The 21,823-nt window shown below is 34.9% G+C and overlaps 1 protein-coding gene and 1 long non-coding RNA gene across 9 annotated transcripts in view; one reads left to right on the forward strand and one right to left on the reverse strand.

Moving 5' to 3' along the window:
• Positions 1-21,823, reverse strand: part of LOC148279956 (organic cation transporter protein-like) — a 46,159-nt gene that overhangs the window by 15,495 nt on the left and 8,841 nt on the right. The window lies entirely within an intron of this gene.
• Positions 17,901-20,525, forward strand: LOC148279957 (uncharacterized). Its single transcript, XR_015822741.1, has 2 exons — positions 17,901-18,073; positions 18,602-20,525. It is a non-coding gene; the product is annotated as an uncharacterized LOC148279957 (long non-coding RNA).

Below are 21,823 nucleotides of genomic sequence, written 5' to 3' on the forward strand. Positions count from 1 at the left end.
ATGCACGTCTCTGCATCCGTGTATATAATAGGTATGATTAAATGATAAGAAAATTAAAGCGCAGTATTATGTTTGCTTGATTTTCTGATGTCTTACATCCAACCTAGTCCTATGTTAGTATTATTGAATTTAGTTTATGGTCAACGAACAAGTTTATCGGAATATTTGAAGTAGAGCGTGAAGTATTGATATTTATCGATATTTATATTATTTGGTGACCTGCAGCGTATACAAGGTTAGAGAAATACAATAAAAAAATACTTATCAATAAATTATTACTCTTAATCGCTATCATGTTAGTGTTCTCCCAATAATATAAGTTATTGCGTGAAAAAAGCTGACGATTACAATTATAAAATTGCGGGATAGTGAAATTTATATCAGAAATATTTATTATTTATTTATAAACTAATTGCACATTCTGTACATACATATTTACTACCGGGGAATCCATACACGGTATTTCAGGGCCAGACCGCGAAACTTCTGAGAAATATCCCTTATGGTAAACAAAAAAAAACCCTAATATTTTTTTTCCATAAACACATTTTAAAAAATGTTTTTTTAAAAGTGTAAATTAAAAATGGAGTAAATCATTAATTTCTCGGACCAGCATCCCTTCCACAAACCCCTATCCCTCTTCTACCCAGCTGCTTCCCTTCTGTTGCGTCGTATGAGCCGACTTATATGGATATCAAACGTAAAAATGTAGTTTAAAAAATCTATTGTACTATGTTAATAAAATCAACCGATTTATATCACATAAAATACGACTTGTTTTTACGAATTGTAGTTTAGCTTAATATTTGATTTGCTTATGAATGTTGATAAATCGAAAGTGATGGTTTTTGAAAGGGATGAAAATATAACTAAATGTGAGATCAGCGTGAACGGAGATATTCTGAATCAGGTAGAAGAATTTGTGTACCTGGGAAGTGTGTTTACTAGGGACGGAAAGGCCGATAAAGATATTGAAGGGAGGGTGAGTGCCGGGAACAGGGTGAACGGTGCACTAAAATCTACTTTGGCAAACAAATGTTTATCGCAGGAGGCTAAACAAGCAGTTCACAACGGAGTTCTAGTTCCAACTCTAATGTATGGGAGCGAAGTATGGAATTGGAAAAATAATGATGAAAGTAGGTTGAATGCTGTCGAAATGCGATCCCTCAGGCGAATGTGTGGTAAAACGATGTATGATAGGTGCACAAATGTCGAGATCCGTGAAGTGTTTAAGGCTGAGACATGCATTATTGTCAGAATCAAGAAAGGGGTGCTGCGTTGGTTTGGACATGTAGAGCGAATGGACAGCGAAAGAATGACTGAAATGAATGAAAAGGATCTACGATGCAAATGTTGATGGATGCAGAAAACGAGGAAGACCGAGAAAGACATGGCACGATCAAGTTCATCAAATACTTGAAGATGGACATGTCAAAAGTAGGAATAATCGGCGTGCGTGCATAAGTTGATGTATGAATGTAGAGGAAGCGAGGTCTTTATGCCAAGATAGAGTGTTATGGCGTTCTATCCTCTCTGCCTACCCCTACGGGGAAACGGCGTGATGGTTTGTTGTTGATGTTTTGTATTTATCCCACATAACCCTCATAATTTTACATAATACCTTCAAGTACATTGTTTTGAAAGTAAATAAAAAGTCATGTTAATGTTTTTTTTATCAAAAAAATTAATGACATTCCTGCAAAATTTACATTATTACTGACACTACCAGAAATGACCCACGTTAATTATTTATTGATCATATTTTTTTCCTTTTTATACAGTCCATGGGGTGTTCTTCCCCTTGCATTTTTTTACGTCAAGTATTTAGCCATCTTGCATGTAATATACTGAAATTAATTCTAAAAGAATTCAACTATTTTTGTTGTTATTTTGATAACTTTAATTAACTTTTTTCAATATTATCAGTATAAATTAAAAGAAGTGTGGCAGATATGTAATAAAATGAGATGTCTCGCGAATATAATATATAATATAATCACTGAGAAACATTACTTTATCTCAATTAAGTGAACATAATATTTGTAAATATAGTCATAAAAACATATTCCTTCAATATGGAAACACGAAAATAACGTTATCGAAACACAACACATCACACCCATTTTTCATTTTATTAATATTGAGATGAAAATATTGACATAAAATTGATAAATAATTTGATTACGTAAAAGTGAGTTATTTTTAAATAAATAATCGTCTGTATTAATATGCACAGCGCACTCTGTTAAATATTATTAATGCATTTAAAAAATATTTTTTTAGCAGATTTTACCTTAATAAAGAAGTTTTGAGGTTTTTTATATTTGTAATTGTCAAACTAAGCCAATTTCTTTATTCATTTATTTGTTGTATATCATCGCTTCGATTTTTAAAGTTTTGTAATTTTTAATTGCTCCGCGCGTGACATCACTAGTTCTCTACGGTGAGTTGTCCTAATTGGTGGGTTAGCTTCCCAGAAACCAGAAATCTATCACAACACTATAATTGGTTGATTTAGAATAGTTTGTTACGTCATTTAAAGCCGTTAATTTTTTTCATACTTCGCCGTACAATCAAATGCTATATGTTTACACCAACGAACCCCTGGGCTCCTGACTCTTAATGAGCTCGAAGCCAACATTTGCCGTACCATGGCCGCCATACCATCCGAAATGCTGGACAGATTCATCGCAAATTTGGGTCACCGGATCAATCAGTGGAAGAGATGCGGTGGTCATTTGATTTTTTTTTTTTAATATTTTATCAAGAATCAATCATAAATGGCAAAGTACATACCATCTAATAAAACAATTTCGCAACTTTTTTGATCAAATTTTTGGTGTTTTATTTCAATTTTCATTCCTATCGTTCTTATTAGTAAACCCAATAGATACATAATTGGAATAGGAATCACAGTTATGTTTAAGGACCTCAGTAAAATAAAGCCTAGATATAAGAGTACCGTCAAACGTGACAATTTTGCCCCGTTTTACCAAATTAAGAATATCTTAGTATTTTTGTATGGGACTACTCCTTTCCATTTTGTTTATTAGTGATACTAATTATTTTGAGCATTTTTACAAGTACACAACGTTTACTTTTCATCTATTTATGCAATTTTCTAAGACAAAATAAAGTGCGCAAAATTCCGTTTTTTAGCAAGTGATTTGACAATTTTGCCCACGTCTATGGTTGTTGCTACATACTACTTTGAAAAAACATTATCCAAGACAAAAACCAGATTCAAAGTCATTATAAAAAAAATACTTTGATGTACCAATATGTCTTCTTGCTCCTACTGATCATCGTGGTTTCGGATGTGACAGGGTTTAAAGAAAACCCTGTATAGACCAAATTTCATAAACAGGACACACATTTTACCTATTTGTCTTGATTCACTCATCGATCCGTGCGCAACCCACTTCCATTATCCATTTCTTAATAGCAATTTGTTATTTGTTCATAAAATGATTAATGGTTATACCTAAAAAGAGTTGACTCAAAAGGTTTTTTCTAATCAATGTGAACATGTATATAAAACAAGAAATAAACATGAAGTGAGACTACCATTTCGTAGGAAAACAAATACAAAGAACTCGTTGATGCACCGAGCTGTACAGTTATATTATAAGGAAATACCATTAGAAATAAGAGAGCAAAAAAATATTATTTCATTTAAATGTCAGTTAAAAAAACATGTGTTAAGCAGATAAGTTAGTTTTTAAAAAAGTAATCTTATTCGTGTCAGCTTTATAGAAGTTTTCTTTTCAAGTGTACGTATATTGTTTAGAAATGTAAATAATTAGTAATTAGTAGGTATATGTTTTAATAATAATTAGATATAAGATCATATTAAGACATTAATTTATTATGTTTGTAATATTTTAAGACAAAATAAAAAAATAAATGAAAATAAATTATATTGTAAGTACTTACTAATTGTCCTTATGGATAATGGAAGTGAATTGTACACTTTAACCGAGTGGTATCCATTTCAATCCTCTTTGACCGAAGGTTGTATTAATTTTTTTTTCTTAGCATCAGGGTGGAGTATCTAGTAACTCTTGTATTTGTAGAAGGAGTTATGGAAGGTAGATAATAATGTTTGTGTGCGTATAATAACAGAGCTTTTACATAAAGTTGTTTTATAGATTTTACATGAAGATTTTCGAATATACCGAGGGAGCTAGTTCTGATTGGGAATGTTTATTAACGATTTTTGTGCAATTATTATTTGTTTGATAAGTATGTCATTTGCACATCCCCATCCAATTATTCCATATTCCAAAACATCACAAAAAATACAAGTTCTTTTAGGCTTTATAATATAATGATAATAAAATTAAAAGCAATGAAAAAGGTTATCCTACCGTCTTAAAAAAATTTTTCGTAATGGATTTACACCGAGTGACCCTAGATAAGTTAATTTTAGAACAAAATAAAATAATACAAAATAAAAAATGCAAATGATTTCAGATGACCGAAGTGCCCTATGCACCATCCGATGGGGCTAAGGGTATAATGATGATGAAATTTCATTAACAATTTGCAAATAAGAGCATTTTTGTTGTATTTTTAAAATATTATATCATTATGTTCCCATTTATGTTTTTAAAATAAAAATTAGACGTAATATTATAAAAAAATAAATAGGCGTAGGTACAAGATTTTATTGGTTAACCTACTTATAAGCGATTCGTTCATGTTTTTATATTTTTATAATTATTATTCGTCTTATCGCTTCAATTTTGTTATTATTTATTATTATATTTAACATCTCATAATTAGCAAAGTGTTAGAAAAAAATAATTTAATAGTGTTTCTAATGTGAAACAATTTTACGTTAAAAACTATAAAAAATATATTAAATACATGTATATTTATAAGAAATGGTCTGATGCCGATTCAAACTGAGGAATACCTACATGTAAACCGTTTTAGTAAACAAACAAACCATCACACCGTTTCCCCGTAGTAAGCAGAGAGGATAGAACGCCATATTACTCTGTCCTTGCATATGTGGCGGGTCGACAACGACGGCACGAGCCGAACATTGCCGAACGCCGACGTAGAGCGTACGAACGGGCCAAACCGGCTAGGAGAGAACTACCGGATTCCGACCTCACCGCACGCGTCTTCGAGGCACAAAATTACCGCCAATTTAGATTTACCAACTTCATTTTATTTTGCCTAATATAGTTATTAGAATCCTTCTTTCAATGTGTTAGCTTCAGTAGTTTAGTTTCGTGAATAAATCTTTGTGTAAAACGTAAGTACCCTGTTTTACTTGCTCTCATTCTGTGCACCCACATAACTTTGTACACCACAAAATTAGGCCACCAACTAGGTGCCTACATAAAGGTGGTAACAACACAACTAAAGTGGTATACCCCGACGTTTGAACACGAAAACACAACATTAAACAATCAATCACGGTGACCCCATTCAAATTCCATAAAAATTGCGCAAAATTTCAGACAGAAATATCTTCGCTTGACAAAATTGTACAACAATTACTTTTTTTCGGTCGGTACATGAAAAATTTAAAATTTCATTTTTAATTTGATTGCACTTTTAATTTATTTGTAATTAATCAAGGTTAATCTATTTCAAGGTTAACTTATTGTAAGGTTAATTAATTTAGTATAATAGAATTATATTATAATAATTATAATATATAATAGAATTAGATTTTTCAAAGACCGAGCGAATCGAGTGAATTTTTCTGTCGGTAACAATCTTCAATGTAAATGTAACTAATGTAAATGTAATTAATGTAACTAGTGAATTGATTAAACTGTGATTAATTTCTTAACAATATTACTCGGCCGGGATTAATTCAAACAGGTGATTCATAATTTAACTAAAATTATTATAAACAAACATAATATAATACGTTCGAGCGACTCGCTCACCAAAAATCGCACGCCGAGTAATACATTCCTACAACACATATAAATTTTATTTTTTTTTATTTTTCTTGAGTCGAACACACAAACAATTCACACGAACATTTACATAGGGTGCCAGATTGAGTAGAGGTACTTACAGGGTACCGGAACATAATTATTTTTGACAAATATTATATGGCGAGACAAGCGTGACGTAGGCATCCGAAAGTTTTCTCCTTGTGAACGCACTGCGGGAGTAAGTTTTTTTTTTTACCAGCGAAATCTATCGGAAATATTTTTCAGCTGGCGCAGTCGTGCACAATACTTGCAATTTGTAAAATTTTATTTTTGTAAACAACTTGAAACTATCAAACAAACAGATATTCGGGCGGCTAAGCCGACGAATGTTTAACTTAGTACGTGGACATTAGTATCCATACTTTTTTTCTATATACATTATATCGTGTGACTGTACTATATATGTTTATATTTTTAACCTAGGCTATGCATGTTATTATGTGTTACAGATTTGAAGTTTTACCATAAACATTTTTAAACTTGATATATTGTACAACGGACAATCAAAAGGAATATTAATATTGAGGGGACCACTCAGGCTTGGAGAATACAAATACCTAATAGTTGGAAAATGTGTTCCGCCGTATGGTAAAATAATTATTTAAATTTTCTGTTTTTAATTTTCTTTTCTATAACTTGCACAGTACATACATAACAAATAGTGACTCTGACATTTAAAAAATAAATATTTTTGTTTGAAATTTAAATTTAAATTTATATTTAAATCTAATAATTTAAACTTAACTTTTTAATACAACTACACTCATTATTGAATACTTTTATTTCAATATGTTAACTTATACTGTAATCATTATTACATACATTTTTCTGAATTTTTTTTTAAAAACGAATATTTTTAAACTGTAAACAATGGCTAACAAGGACAACACTGACTTGACAAATATCAACACAGCAAACAACATGTTCCACACGGATAGGATTAGCGTTAAACTACCACAGCTATGGGTGAACAACATCGAACTTTGGTTTAAACAGATAGAAGCACAATTCGAGTTGGCAAACATAGTTTCAGAAGACGCACGTTATAGTCACTTAGTGTCAAAACTTGAACAAACGCACATAGAACAAGTTTCAGATATTTTACTCATGGAACCGAACCGAGCAAAATATACGAGGCTGAAGGAAGCTATAATCCAACGCATGGGCTGTCCACAGGACAGAAGGAGAGAAAAACTGTTTTCTTCCTTACAGCTTGGGGATCGAAACCCATCCAGCCTACTTAGAGAGATGCGGACGCTAGCAATAGGTTTACAAATAGACGAAACGACGTTGCAATACTTGTGGATACAACAACTGCCCAAGACGATCCAAGCGCATTTAGCCATAAGCGAAGATGACTGGGATAGGCAAGCGACGATAGCAGATCGCCTAATACAGGTGTACACACAGGATAATGTAGCGGTAGTAGGTACCAACAATAAAAATAACATTTGTAGTTTAGAACAGTCCGTACAAGCTCTAACCCATAAGGTAGAGAGTTTATTTCACACAATCAACAAACAGCATAGCCACAACAACAATAACAATAGATTCAAACACACAACAAGTAACAGCAGTAACAATTTCAATAACAACAAATACAACAACAATTTCAACAAAACAAGCTATAGGGCCAACGGAAATAACAAGAAAACTATTCTTTGTTACTTCCACACAAAATTTGGCGATCAAGCTAAGAAATGCGTCACACCATGTGAATTTAAACCGCATCTAGCTTCAAAAAACTAGATGGTCGAATCATAGCGGAGGCGGCTGATTCAACCAACACAACACGTCTCTTTGTTAAAGATCGTGATACCGGTGTGTCATACCTCGTTGACTCCGGATCGGAAATATCATTAATTCCTAGATCTTTACACAAACGCCATGGAGAAAAGTCTAAGCTAATTCTCTATGCAGCGAACGGGACTACGATCCAGAATTTCGGAGTTACCACGGTAACACTGAATCTGGGATGTAAACAAATGTTTACATGGAAGTTTATAATAGCGGATACGACACGCCCTATTATAGGAGCAGATTTTCTCCACAACTTCCACCTGTTAGTAGATGTTAGGAACAAACGGTTAGTAGACAATACAAACGGCAAGATAGTCAGAGCATTTGACATCTCCACAAACAACAACATAACATGTTCCATATCATTAACAGACAAAACCAACATTTACCACTCACTCATATTGAAGTATCCACAACTAGTAGATATCAATAAACCATACGCAGGGCTGGATAAACACAACACAATCCACCATATAGATACCCGTGGCAAACCCGTTATGTGTAAGACTCGTCGGCTGTCCCCAGAACTACTGAGGCAGGCGAAGCAAGAGTTCGATCACATGGTGGCTCAAGGTATTTGTAGACCCTCCAAGAGTGAGTGGGCCTCTCCATTGCATATGGTGAAGAAGAGCGATGGTACTTATCGCCCTTGTGGCGATTACCGTAGCTTAAACGCACAGACGGTACCTGATCGTTATTCCTTGCCACATATCCACGATATATGCAATGACTTATTTAACTGTAAAATTTTTTCCAAAATTGACTTACAACGAGCATATCACCAAATTCCAATTAATGAAACTGACATTAAAAAGACAGCTATAACCACACCATTCGGGTTATTTGAATTTGTAAGAATGCCATTCGGACTATCATGCGCTGCACAAACATTCCAACGTCACATCAACGAAGTCACAAGAGGTCTAGAAGGAGTACACGCATATATCGACGATATATTGATCGCTTCACCAGACGAAGAAACACATGTGGAACACTTAAAAGCTTTGTTCCAGCGACTTCAAGATCATGGAATGGTGGTAAACCCATCTAAATGCGAGTTTGCCAAGAAAACACTGTTATTTCTTGGTTATGAAATTTCGGCTGAAGGCATCGGACCCTCGCCAACAAAAGTGGAAGCCATCACGAACCTCAACAAGCCAGAAACCATTAAGCAGTTGAGAAGATTCTTGGCCATGGGAAACTTCTACCGAAGATTCATACCACGAGCAGCACACAAATTGATACGACTACACGATTACCTCAAGGGAGCAAAAAAGAATGACAACAGAAAAGTAGAGTGGAACGAAGTCACTACACACGATTTCGAAGAGGTCAAGAACTCGCTGATCAACGCCACTAAGCTTAGCTACCCAGAGGAAAGCAGCAAGATGTCAGTGTGGACAGACGCCTCAGATTACGCAATCGGAGGCGTGCTACAACAAACCACAGACGGCATCAACTACAAACCGATAAGTTTCTTCTCAAAAAAGTTGAACAAGGCTCAGTGTTCATATAGTACGTACGACAGGGAACTACTAGCCATTTTTGAGACTGTAAGGTACTTTCAACATTATCTGGAGGGCAGAGAATTCTGTATATACACGGACCATAAACCACTACAATTCGTGTTTAGAAGGAAAAGTCACGACAAAGAAAGTCCCAGACAACTCAGATATCTAGACTACATCTCACAGTTCAGCACGGACATCAAATACATAAAAGGAGAAGACAACGTCGTCGCCGATACCTTATCAAGAATCGACATGATCGAACAAGAGGCAAACATATCGTTCGAAAAGATCCATAAAGAACAAAGGCAGGACAACGAACTACTCGCACTCTTGGACGACAAGAACACTGCTCTGAACCTGATCAAAACCAACATGCAGGGACAAGAAATCGTCTTCGATCTCAACAAAGGCAACATGCGACCGTACATCCCAAAAACGCTACAGAGATCTTTCTTCAACCAAGTGCATAACCTCAACCATGCAGGAGCCGACGCCACGACCAAGACCATCAGTCAAAGAGGCGTCTGGAAAAATATGAAAGCAGACTGCGCAGCTTGGACGAAGGCCTGCATACCCTGTCAGAAGAGCAAAGTCAACAAACACACGAGGACACCGATCATCAAGATCGACATGCCGAGACAGAAATTCTGCGTGGTCCATGTCGACCTCATCGGACCTTTTCCACCATCAGAGGGACTGAGGTACTGCCTCACATGTATCGACCGATACACTCGATGGGCGGAAGTAATCCCTATCGCAGATATCCAGACCCACACAATCATCAGAGCCATCTGGGACAACTGGATTGCGAGATACGGCGTACCGGAGAAAATTATAACTGATCAGGGTAGGCAATTCATGTCTACGGACTTTAACTTGTTTTGTTCCAGATCAGGCATAGCACACTCCAACACGACGCCTTACCATCCACAAAGTAATGGCATGATCGAGCGATTTCATAGAACGCTGAAGACGGCCATTAAAGCTCACCACCCTGTTCCGTGGACAAAATCGATCAGCACCATACTACTCGGACTGAGGGCCACACTGCGCACGAATGCAGAGCACTCAGTAGCAGAGATGCTGTATGGGTGCAAACTAAAGTTACCAGCAGACATCCTGGAGCAGACGAACGACTACATTGACCCGGACTCCTACACTAGGCAACTGGTAAATTTCATGCAAAACGTCAAACCAAGGCCAGTCGAGCACCACAATAAAGGTAACGTTTTCATCCACCCGGAACTAAAGAGAGCCACACACTTGTTTCTGAGGGACGACAGAGTGTACAAACCCCTGATGCCGAACTACAAGGGGCCCTACAAGGTCATCACCAGGGCGGAAAAGACGGTAACACTGGACGTGGATGGCGAACATAAAAAGGTTTCGCTGGACAGGTGCAAGCCGGCGTTCCAGACAGCGGAAGAACGAGCCAGTCCAGCAGAAACGGAAACACCAACAGAACAACCGGCATACACAACGCGTAGCGGCAGGAGGGTGATACAGCGTCAGTTTTGAAAAACAGATTTCAAAACTTGGAAGGGGGCTGTGTGGCGGGTCGACAACGACGGCACGAGCCGAACATTGCCGAACGCCGACGTAGAGCGTACGAACGGGCCAAACCGGCTAGGAGAGAACTACCGGATTCCGACCTCACCGCACGCGTCTTCGAGGCACAAAATTACCGCCAATTTAGATTTACCAACTTCATTTTATTTTGCCTAATATAGTTATTAGAATCCTTCTTTCAATGTGTTAGCTTCAGTAGTTTAGTTTCGTGAATAAATCTTTGTGTAAAACGTAAGTACCCTGTTTTACTTGCTCTCATTCTGTGCACCCACATAACTTTGTACACCACAAAATTAGGCCACCAACTAGGTGCCTACATAAAGGTGGTAACAACACAACTAAACATACAGACCTCGCTTCCTCTACATTCATACATCCTCTCATGCACGCACGTCGGTTATTCTGATATTTGACAGGTCGATCATCAAGTATTCGTGCTATTTTAGTAATTTGCATATAGCATTATAATACATGTGATTTTTTTGCATTTGATGCTTCGACCAAATGATATAGAAAACTAATATTGTTGTTTCTTTTAATTTTCTTATTCTTACTTTACTCACTTAACCTAATGTATATACTTATGTTGCAGTGCTGCACTTGAATGTATTACTAATAAATGTAAAAGCCCGTAGGGTATATACATAAATAAATAAATACTCCTGGGAAATTATATTATACTCCTGTGAGTATAATATCTACTATACGTTTTATTTGACTAAAACTAAATAAATATGCATTTTAAACCCCCTCAGTTGTTTTAAATTGTTAAAAAAATTAATACTTCAAAAGCAAGTTTATTAACTATGAAGTGATATACTAAAAACAACAAAGAAAAATATGACTCGGAATACAAAATGGCTAAATGACCCAATAAATTATTATTATACGAAATAAAAGCCTTAATTTTTGTTATTGAACAGAAAAAGGCTTCTATATTCCCTTCTCTAAAATAATCCCCATCTCTGTTGTAGTACGATTATGTAAATATCTCCCCAGGGGGTTGAATCCAATCCTTGTCTACAAAAGAATGATAAATTCAAAACAGTGTTGATAAATCCACCTGATCCGCGATTATGATGGGAAGCTAAGGACGTCCCACCTTCACCATGATCGATCCTCCACCTTCAACTTTGGGTAGGTACATCGATATGTTACAAGGGGAAGCGTACGTTACGGCACGCATATCTACATATCTATAGTTAAAGATAAATTCTTCCGAGGGATTATAAAGATACACTACTAATCCCTCCCACCATCACGTTTCGATGTAAGTACATCGGCTGTGCCGACGGGTCTAGTACTCCTCAATACGCATATCTACGCATTAAAAGTGTCAAAAAATTTGATCCACCTAGCAATTTTCCCTTTAATTGGGATTTATTACAATTTTTAATCATTCTGAGGTTGGCACTTATTTTTTAAAATTCCAATTAAAAATATGAGAGAGAAATAAGTCAATTTTGAAGTCAAATTGAATTCCGACATAAGTCATTTTTGAAAATGAACGCCTAGATGTACAGATAATGTGGCTAGATTCTGCCCTGTTAACATATAAGAGCATCTAGGCGTAAAATGTTGCCACTATGAAAAATTTATTTAGTGATTATTTTTTTTTCATATGTTTTACTATCTTGAGGAGTGCAAGTATCGAGACGTTAAAGGAGCTGGCTTTGAAATCGCTAGGTAGATAAATGAAGTTAAGCACACCTTCTTGGTAATTGTCAAACGTCATATAAATAGTTCAAGCGAGCATTTTTTGCTTGAATTAGGATTTATCGGATTTTATAGTTGCTTTGAAGTGGGCACTGTTTATCACAGAAGCGTATTTAAAATATGAATGAGAACTATTTTAAATTGTAATGAAGTAAGGAACGCGGATAAAATTTTTAAGGGCTATTTATTGGTTGTATTCGATTATATAACGTCGAGATGACAAGTCAGTAGAACATAACGAGGTAGATAGAGATAGTACAGAAGTTAAGTGTACCGACTCGATATGTACAGATGAAGATAACGTTCATAATCGCGGCACTGGTCCGAGAAGAAGTATGCATAAATATTGAAAAATATTTTTAGGCGTTGCATTGTACGTAGGTGAAATAATTTAATCAGATTAATCTCATCCGCATCAAAAAAGGCTTCAGTTTTTTGAGTTCACAGACATCCACAGATGGAAAAATTGTAGGAATATAGGTTCAAATATAGGCAGAATGGTGAATGTTACAGTGTGTAAAGTGACTTAAACCAGCCAATTACAGGTCCAAAATATTCATTATCTCTTTTGTAATATGTTTACAGAAAAATATTTATCAATAAAGGTAAACTCATTGGCAAGTTTCTGTAGTCTCTGAATATGCGAGTGAATACAATAATCATTATTAATAATTAGTACTAGATTTGTTAATATAAAATAGCTCTGCCTGTGTACTTATTACGTTTGACTTGCCTATAAAAATGTTTTCCATCGGAAATGTTTACATGTATATTTAGGCACTTCCGTTTTTATTTATTTAATTTAGAAAAGTTAGCTCAAAATAATAAATTTATTCCGGTTTATTAAAAAAATCGAGAAAGTTTAATTTACTTATAACATAATTTATTAATGTGATACAAATTTAAGTACATTTTGTGATTACATTATTTTTTGGTTTTGACAGTACATACAGTAAAAAAATGTTACTAACACAAATAATGTGTTAATGCTGACTTTAATGCGTACAAAATATGTACATTTGACTCATACAACGTTATCATTTTATTATTACGTACCAGTGTATATATAATTTGTTTTTCCATTCTAATAAAATAAATTGTACAGTAATTTGTTATTGCATTATTGTATACGTTTGAATACCCATGAGCAATAAAAAGTATATTAAGTTCCACGCGCATAATAGAAAAAACGGTAGTAAAATATTTTCCCTTTAAATTTACCTACGGTTAAATTTAAAGGGAATAAACTTGATACGCAAATAATAAATAGAAACAGTACAAAAACAATACAAAAATAATAGTTTTTTTTATCGTGTACTTTCTCATAGATTTGCCTCTGAATAATAATTAAAAACACATTTAAAAAATATATATACCTATGTAATATCGTAAAATTGTGTAAAAGCACCAAAAAAAAGATAAATATTTTACCAAGCACCTACTACATTTTTTTTTGGCTTTTTTACACATTTCATTCATAAGTTGAAAGAGTGAAGAAATAAGGTTAGCAAGAAACTTTGCAAAGCAGTAATAATGTGTTAAATGTATGTTTTTTACTTGCTCTAAGAAATATAAGAAAGTTCGAATGATGTCGATTGTCATGTCGGTTAATTAAGCCAGATTGAATAGATACTTATATTGACTTTATTATCGACCCTGTATCTTAGATTTTTTAGGTAAGTACAACGATAGCTATCGACGGCACCCGTACTCCACGGTACACATATCTACGCACTGAAAGTGTCAAAAAACACTTCACTGTTTGCTTTAATTGCGATATATTTTAATTTTAAATCGTTCCTAGGTGACCACTTTTTATCACAGAAGCTTGTTTTAAATACAAAAGAGAATTTTTCAAATTTAAATTTGACATTAAGCGCCAAATAAAATTTGACAAAAGACAGCAGTGACAGCACAATATAGCAGTTAGGATTAAATAATTAGCTAAAGCGCATTTTCCTGATCATTTGACGTTTAAGGTAACCTATTTCTCATGCACCTAATTTCCGAAAACACTTCGGAAAAAAAATTGCCACTATGAAACATAAACAATAGGTACCGTTTTATTTTTTTCTTCGATAACCATATCGTCCTGAAAACACGTATCGACGTATCGGTAGAGTCATCTCCATAATGCAGAGGTAGATATCGTTTGTAATCGCTCCCCCGATTTATTTAAGAAGCAAAACGCCATGTATAATAATTTATACTAAATGTTTATTGAAATTTCGGATGCAGAAAAATATGCGATTTCGAAAAATGGCGTTTAATGCGGTCGTTTTTTCTATTCCTTATGCAACAATTTTTGAGATTTAACAACAACAACAAACCATCACACCATTTCCCCGTAAGGGTAGGCAGAGAGGATAGAACGCCACAACACTCTATCTTTGCATACAGATCTCGCTTCCTCTACATTCATACATCTTCTCATGCACGCGCGCCGATGATTCCGACTTTTGACATGTCCATCTTCAGATTTATATATATTTATTTAATTTAACAGATGCTTGATCAACAAAACGCAAATCCAAAAATGTTAAAACCATGTATTTTTTGTTTTTAAAGGTATATTTTTCATTTTTAAATACTAAAATTTCCAAATTCCAAATCATTATTTTTAGTATGGATTGCAAAAATATCGCTTAAGTACAAATCAATAATACAAGGTGCGGCAAAACAAACAGTGCAGTTTTGAAGGGAACATAATTTTATTTTATTTGGTACATTATGCCGTTTTACGCATCAAGTCTCGAAGATGAAATCAGAAATATTATGGTCCCCAGCAGCGATACATTGATGAAGGGGATTTCTGAAGTTTTCGACTGCGTTTTGGCACATCTCGATAGGCATAGCGGCGATTTCCTCCCGAATTCGATCATTAAGTTCTTCCAAGGTGTGAGGTCGATGTTTAAAAACTTTTTCCTTCAGATAGCCCCACAGGAAAAAGTCGCAAATGCTTAAATCAGGTGAGCGCGCGGAATATCCCACGTCACCTCTCAGAGAGACTAGGCGTGCAGGGAACTTCTGTCGTAGTTTTATCATCGAAACTCGAGCAGTATGGCCCGTAGCACTGTCCTTTTGAAACCAGATATCTTCCAAAAATTTTCCCTCCATTAGTTTTTCCAATTGACCAACATGGAAACATAACGTTGAGCGTTGATAGTCACGGTTCGTCCATTTTCCTCGAAAAAATACGGCCCAATCACCCCAAATTTGGAAATCTCACACCAAACAATCACTTTTGGGGAGTGAAGAGATTTCTCGTGAAGTTGTTTTGGGTTATTTTCAGCCCAGTACCGAAAATTTTGTATATTCACCACTCCACAGAGATGAAATTGGGCCTCGCCACTACTGAAAAAAGTTTACCTCGCATGCATTCGGTTCAACATTTCTTGGGAGCGATTCATGCGGGTTTCACAGTCAGGAGATTTCAACTCTTGGACAATCATAATCTTGTAGGGGTGGAATGATAAGTCTTGATGCAAAATCCTCCTTAGTGAGCGGTCAGCAATGCCCAATGCAATTGCATGCGTCCGGGCAGAGCGCCGAGGCGACAGTTCAATAGCTTCTCTCACTCTCGATAAATGTTCGGGTGTTCTTACGGCTTTAGATCTTCACAAACCCCTAGGTCTTCGTGTGGAACTAGTTCCCTCTAATGTACGCACCCAAGTCATGATTAAATTACGGTGAGGGACCGTATCACGACGCCCAAGATTGAAGCGCAGCCGAAAGGCCCGCTGAGTGGTGGTGACAGAACAGCCATCTTCAAGAAACTTGCGGACGGCAAAGCCGAACCAAACCAAACCATGGCAACGACTGAAAACGAAAAGATCCCCCTGATACAATGAGAACACTCCCAGGTTCTTACCCCCCACCACACGGGATGTACCGGCCTTTTAAAACTGCACTGTCTGTTTGGCCGCACCCTGTAGTGACATGTTCTTCATACACACAACGTCATTGCAACATACAGTCAGTGATGTGGTCCTGATCTAAGTGAAGTAATATAGGTAGGTATAGGAATATTCACTACAAAACAGCCATATGTAAAAAAATAAATTATTTCGTTCGTTTTTTAGAGCAAAGGGAATTTTAACCCATGTGGCTTTAAAAACAATTTATTATTGAACAACAAATCAATAATTTTATTTGTGTAGATCGATTTAGTAATATGATAATACTCCCCGTCTAATCAGTAACCAGGCACATAAATACCTTGGCTTGGAGGGCGAGTTTACGGGGACCCGTCACAATAAATTTACGCAGGTCGCAGTGGCGTAGGCTTTTATACGTAGCACTGACACTCATTTTTCAGATTAAGAATACGTAGACCAATGTCCCGTGTCCGGGTGGAATAAAGAATAAAGAATAGAATCCCGGATGAGTGCTTACGAGTCGATGGCTACTTTTGAGTAAAAATTCTGAAAAGGGAAATCGTGTGAAGACAAGTCAAGTCGTCTGGTAGTGTAACGGTTGGCGCGTCCGCCAACTATATTTGAGGTCCCAAGTTCGATTTTTGGCAAGGTTGATGTAAATGATTAATTTAACGCCGTAATATCGGTAAATGAATTATATATTTATGATTGGGTTGTGGTTCTGTGGCTAGTGTCTCGCACTCACGGACCAAAGGTCTGTGGTTCGAATCCCACTTTACCCCAACTTGATTCCATTTTCTAATAGTGAGTTATTTACAACTCGTTGAAAATGGCCCTCAAAATTAAATATTTGGGTAAATCATAAGAACGCAAATATTTCTTTTTTAAAAAAAAAAAAAAATATTTTTTAATTTATTGTTTTTTTTCCGGAAAAAATGACAAGGAAAAAGATCCCATACAGGCATGGCCTGTGCGCGAGTGTACTGATTTAATCAATTAAATGTGACAGCACGATTTTATAAACAAAATTACACATACACGCACACATACATATCCACACACAACATACATGTGTATACACATATATAAAAAATACGCAATCTAAATATTTTCGTACAAAAAACCAAAAAGTAACACATTTTGCTAGCAATTTAGCTAAAGAAATCAAGAACAACTCTTTCCAAGACCAATTTATTGTGTAAATACAATATTCGATATTTTAAAAGCTATTTGAATACCAGAAACTTAAAAGGGTGTAAGTGCCATAAATAACGAAAATGATTTTATTTAAGAAATGGATAGTATGTGCCAAGGCCAATGTCCTACAGAAGGGTATAAATGCCATTGTAGTACAAATAATATTTTATAAAAAATTCTAAAGATGGCGTTGGTTGTAAGTACCAACATCTGTTTTCCTTTAAAAGGTGTTAAGTGCCATCGCCAGTCATATGCTATTTGTATCAAAATGGTTGACAATGAACCGGTCTCTGTGAATAGTGGTGGCGTTAAAAGACGTAAAAAGGGGGAAAAAAGTGCCCAAGTGGCCCGAAAGAAGCTAAAAGATTCTGGACAAGAATATTTTACATCCAATAGAAAGTTGATTCCTGCAAAACGACCCCCAAATCAAGAGGTTTGTACATTGTTTTAAATCTTCACCGGTTGTCTCTACTAGATAAAATGTCACTCATCATGCGCTAGGGATGTGCCAACCTGTAATTTTCTGCCAACCATGACATAGTTTAAATGGAGTATTTGTATTGAATTCAATTTTTTAAATCTCCCGGTCAGAGGTATTTGGGTGAAACTTTATTTTTACTTGTTTTTAGGAGAGCAAAAAAAAGAATTTAAAAATATATTTTTTATTATAAATTCGTTTAAAGATAATTAAACCTTAATAATTATATTTTCATGGATATTTTCGTAAATATTATTATTAATGTGTAAATAACTATGTTAACGGCATATCAGAAAATAAGTTACGCCCTAATGATTGCAACCGGGAGAAATTACTATATCATTATTACACTCCACCACATTTAGTTCCTCTAGTTTAGTTTCTACTGAGTGAAAGATATTGACCCTAAGTCCCTAAGATACGCCCACGGTTGCGTACCTATATTATCTATGTTGCTTTCATTCACTTCATTTTTTATTTTAGTGTATCTGCAAATGCAGCTATAACTGCAAAGAAATACCTTTCGAACAAAAGATGTCATTGTTCACGGAATTCTATGCGTTAAAAAACAATGAAAAGCAATCTTCTTTTCTGATGGGATTAATCCATTTGACAGAAATTAAAAGAAGAAGGCATGGAACCTATGAATCTCCTGCTCTAAGTAGGCGACAATGCACCGCATATTATATGCTTCCAGATGGCAAGGGAAATGTTGTCGGTGTGTGCAAAGCAACGTTCATGAACATTTTTTCCCTTTCTCCAAAAAAGATTCAAGTACTACTCGATAAAAAGAAACAAGGACATACAACCTACTTGGAATCAAGAGGAAACATCAATAAGAAAAAACGAAAATATTCAGACGAAGATGAGGATGAAATTAAACAACATGTAAATATGTTTCCCAGACTTGTAAGTCATTATGGTCGAGCGAGATCAGAGAAAGAATACTTAAGTCCAGATTTAAATATACATCGTTTGTTTAAAGCATTTAAGATATCTTTTCCGGAGTCAAAAGTCACATATAAGTTCTACTCTAAAATTTTTGGAAAGGAGTTTCCGAATTTAAAATTTGGCCAGAAACGAACTGATACATGTGCAACGTGCGACCTCTATGTTGCTAAAATAAATGCCGATCCATCTAATAAAACAATACTGAAGAATCAACTTGAATTACACCATCGAAAAGCAGAAAAAGCAACAAAACAGATGTCACTTGATATAAAAAAATCACAGATGCCGAGTAGTAATATATGCACTGCCGCCATGGACTTGCAACAAGTTTTGCTGACACCAACTTTAACTCATGGGCCCATGTACTATTCGCGACAATTATCAAATTTCAATTTGGGTGTGCATATCGAAAATACCGGTGATGGGTATATGCTTATGTGGCATGAAGCTATTACAGGAAGAGGGGGAAATGCGATAGCATCCTGCATTTACAAAATGTTTTCTAATAATTTTATAAGAAAGGAGAATCTCATCATGTGGAGTGACAATTGTAGTGGACAAAATAAAAATAAAATGATGATATTTTTATGGGCATATCTTGTGTATAAAAAAGTTTTTACATCGATAGAGCATAAATTTTTAATGAGCGGGCATTCATTCCTTAGCTGCGACAGGGACTTTGCTTTAATCGAAAAAAGGAAACGAGTAACACATTCCATTGTTCCTGCAGATCTTGTTGATATGATGAAAAATACTCGTGACAAGCAGCCTTTTAATGTTATTTCAATGACATCACATGATTTCATGGATTTTAAATTGGCTGCCGAAACATTTTTGAATACTACCACAATGCAGATATCGAAGGCTCATCGCTTGAAATTCGTAAGTGATAATCCTTTCGTTGTCAAAATGAAAGAGACCCACAACTCTATGGAGCCCTGGAAAATTGTAAGATTATTGAAGAAGAACAAAAAGTTATCGGATTTAGATAATTATTTCTTACCCATGCTGAATTGCAAGAGCAAAATAACAGAAGATAAGAAAAAAGATCTCAAAAATCTAATACCTTACTTGCACACGGAAGAACATAAACAGTTTTATAATAGAATTTTAGATATACACGATGTTGGGTGCTAAATAGTAATTATACTGAATTATAAATACCATGGGAATTTTCATCGTCGTCACATCACTATTATAGATAGATGAAACAGTGGATGTACCTATTTCTTTATTCTCACTAAGGCACTAACACCTTTATTGCTTTAGAGAGCAGGGCACTTTGGCCCTTTTAAAAGAAACTAACAACGGTACATGAGACTTTCTTTTAAATTATTTGTTTTTTTGATTTTATACTTAGTTTAATATGTCTTTTTTATATATTTTTTACTAAACTACATTAAAATATGCTCTTTTGTTGATTTGGCATAAAAATAAAATAATGTTTTCTTTGAATTATTATGTGTATTTTTAATTTCCCGTCTGCTTTCCTTTTTTGTCCATGGCACATAGAGCCTTTTAAGTTTCTGGTATTCATTTATAAAATGACTTGAGTATTCGAAATACAAATACAATATTTGACAAGTAAACAAAATGTTGAAATGCAATTGCAAAGTAATTACTTATTGATGTGCATGAGTAATTACTCAGTTTTACTGAAGATAGGCAAATATAGTTATGTAATAATTTTTTTTGTGTATCTACTGCTCTAGTATCTACGAAAATAGTATAATGAACCAGTTTATAAATAAAAATAAAACTAACAACTGCGGAGTATAGTAAGAAATCAATAAAATATTGATTCTTTTAAAAAAATACATACATCTGATCTTATGCCACTGATGTATTAAAATACACTTTTACGTGCAATCTGCTCCCATTTCACGAGATACTTGGTACGCAAGTCGTAATTGCAAAATGCAATCTCGTTTGATGGATTATAATTATATAATATTTTAAACGAAGTTGATTAGTCATTTGTAAGTATTGAAAGCATGTAATGTAGGTATAGATATTAGTGACCGGCCGAAACAATATTTACAGCCGAAACCGAATTTTAACTTCTATTCTAGTTAGTTCGAAAGTTATTCGAGTAAGTTAAAGTCACTTCAAAACGCCCAAAATTGGGCATTATTATTGTTAGACCTTACGAGTTCATTTAAATAAGTGTTGAATAAAATTCACAATGAAATAAAAGGCATAAAATTTAACGAGTAAATTACTCTGTTTTAAGCATTTTTTGGTTCGTTGTTATGTTGTACATATAACTTGTATGTAACAGTTCTTCAATGTACGGTATTGGAACTTTAGACTTATTAACTATAAAGGAATTTAAAAAAATATAAATACAAAATATCTTAGAACTACAAACCATAGTCAACGAATCGCAAAATCAGTCAAGTTTTTATTTTTTATATTAGACAATGTCAATACTACTACTACAACTACCATCTTCACGCCATTTCCCCGTAGTTAGAGAATGAACCACCACACACGTCTATCCTGGCATACATTTCTAGCTTCTTCCACATTTATACATCGTGGCATACGTGCCCTTCGGTTCTGCCTGCTTTTTTTATGACTAGACGTAATATTAATATCACATCGTATTGTATTCATATTATCCTCAAAGCGATGAGGATAATATTAAGATGTGGGAGACGAACAAAAGTTAAGAAAATGATTCAACTTCTAGATAGTATGACAATTGATCAAAGAATCAAATTCAATGTTGCTAATGAAATAAACAAAATT

Source organism: Micrasema longulum, unplaced genomic scaffold (genome assembly GCF_059751315.1).
Source record: "Micrasema longulum isolate JH-2025_06_02 unplaced genomic scaffold, ASM5975131v1 h1tg000639l, whole genome shotgun sequence".
NCBI lineage: Eukaryota > Metazoa > Arthropoda > Insecta > Trichoptera > Brachycentridae > Micrasema > Micrasema longulum.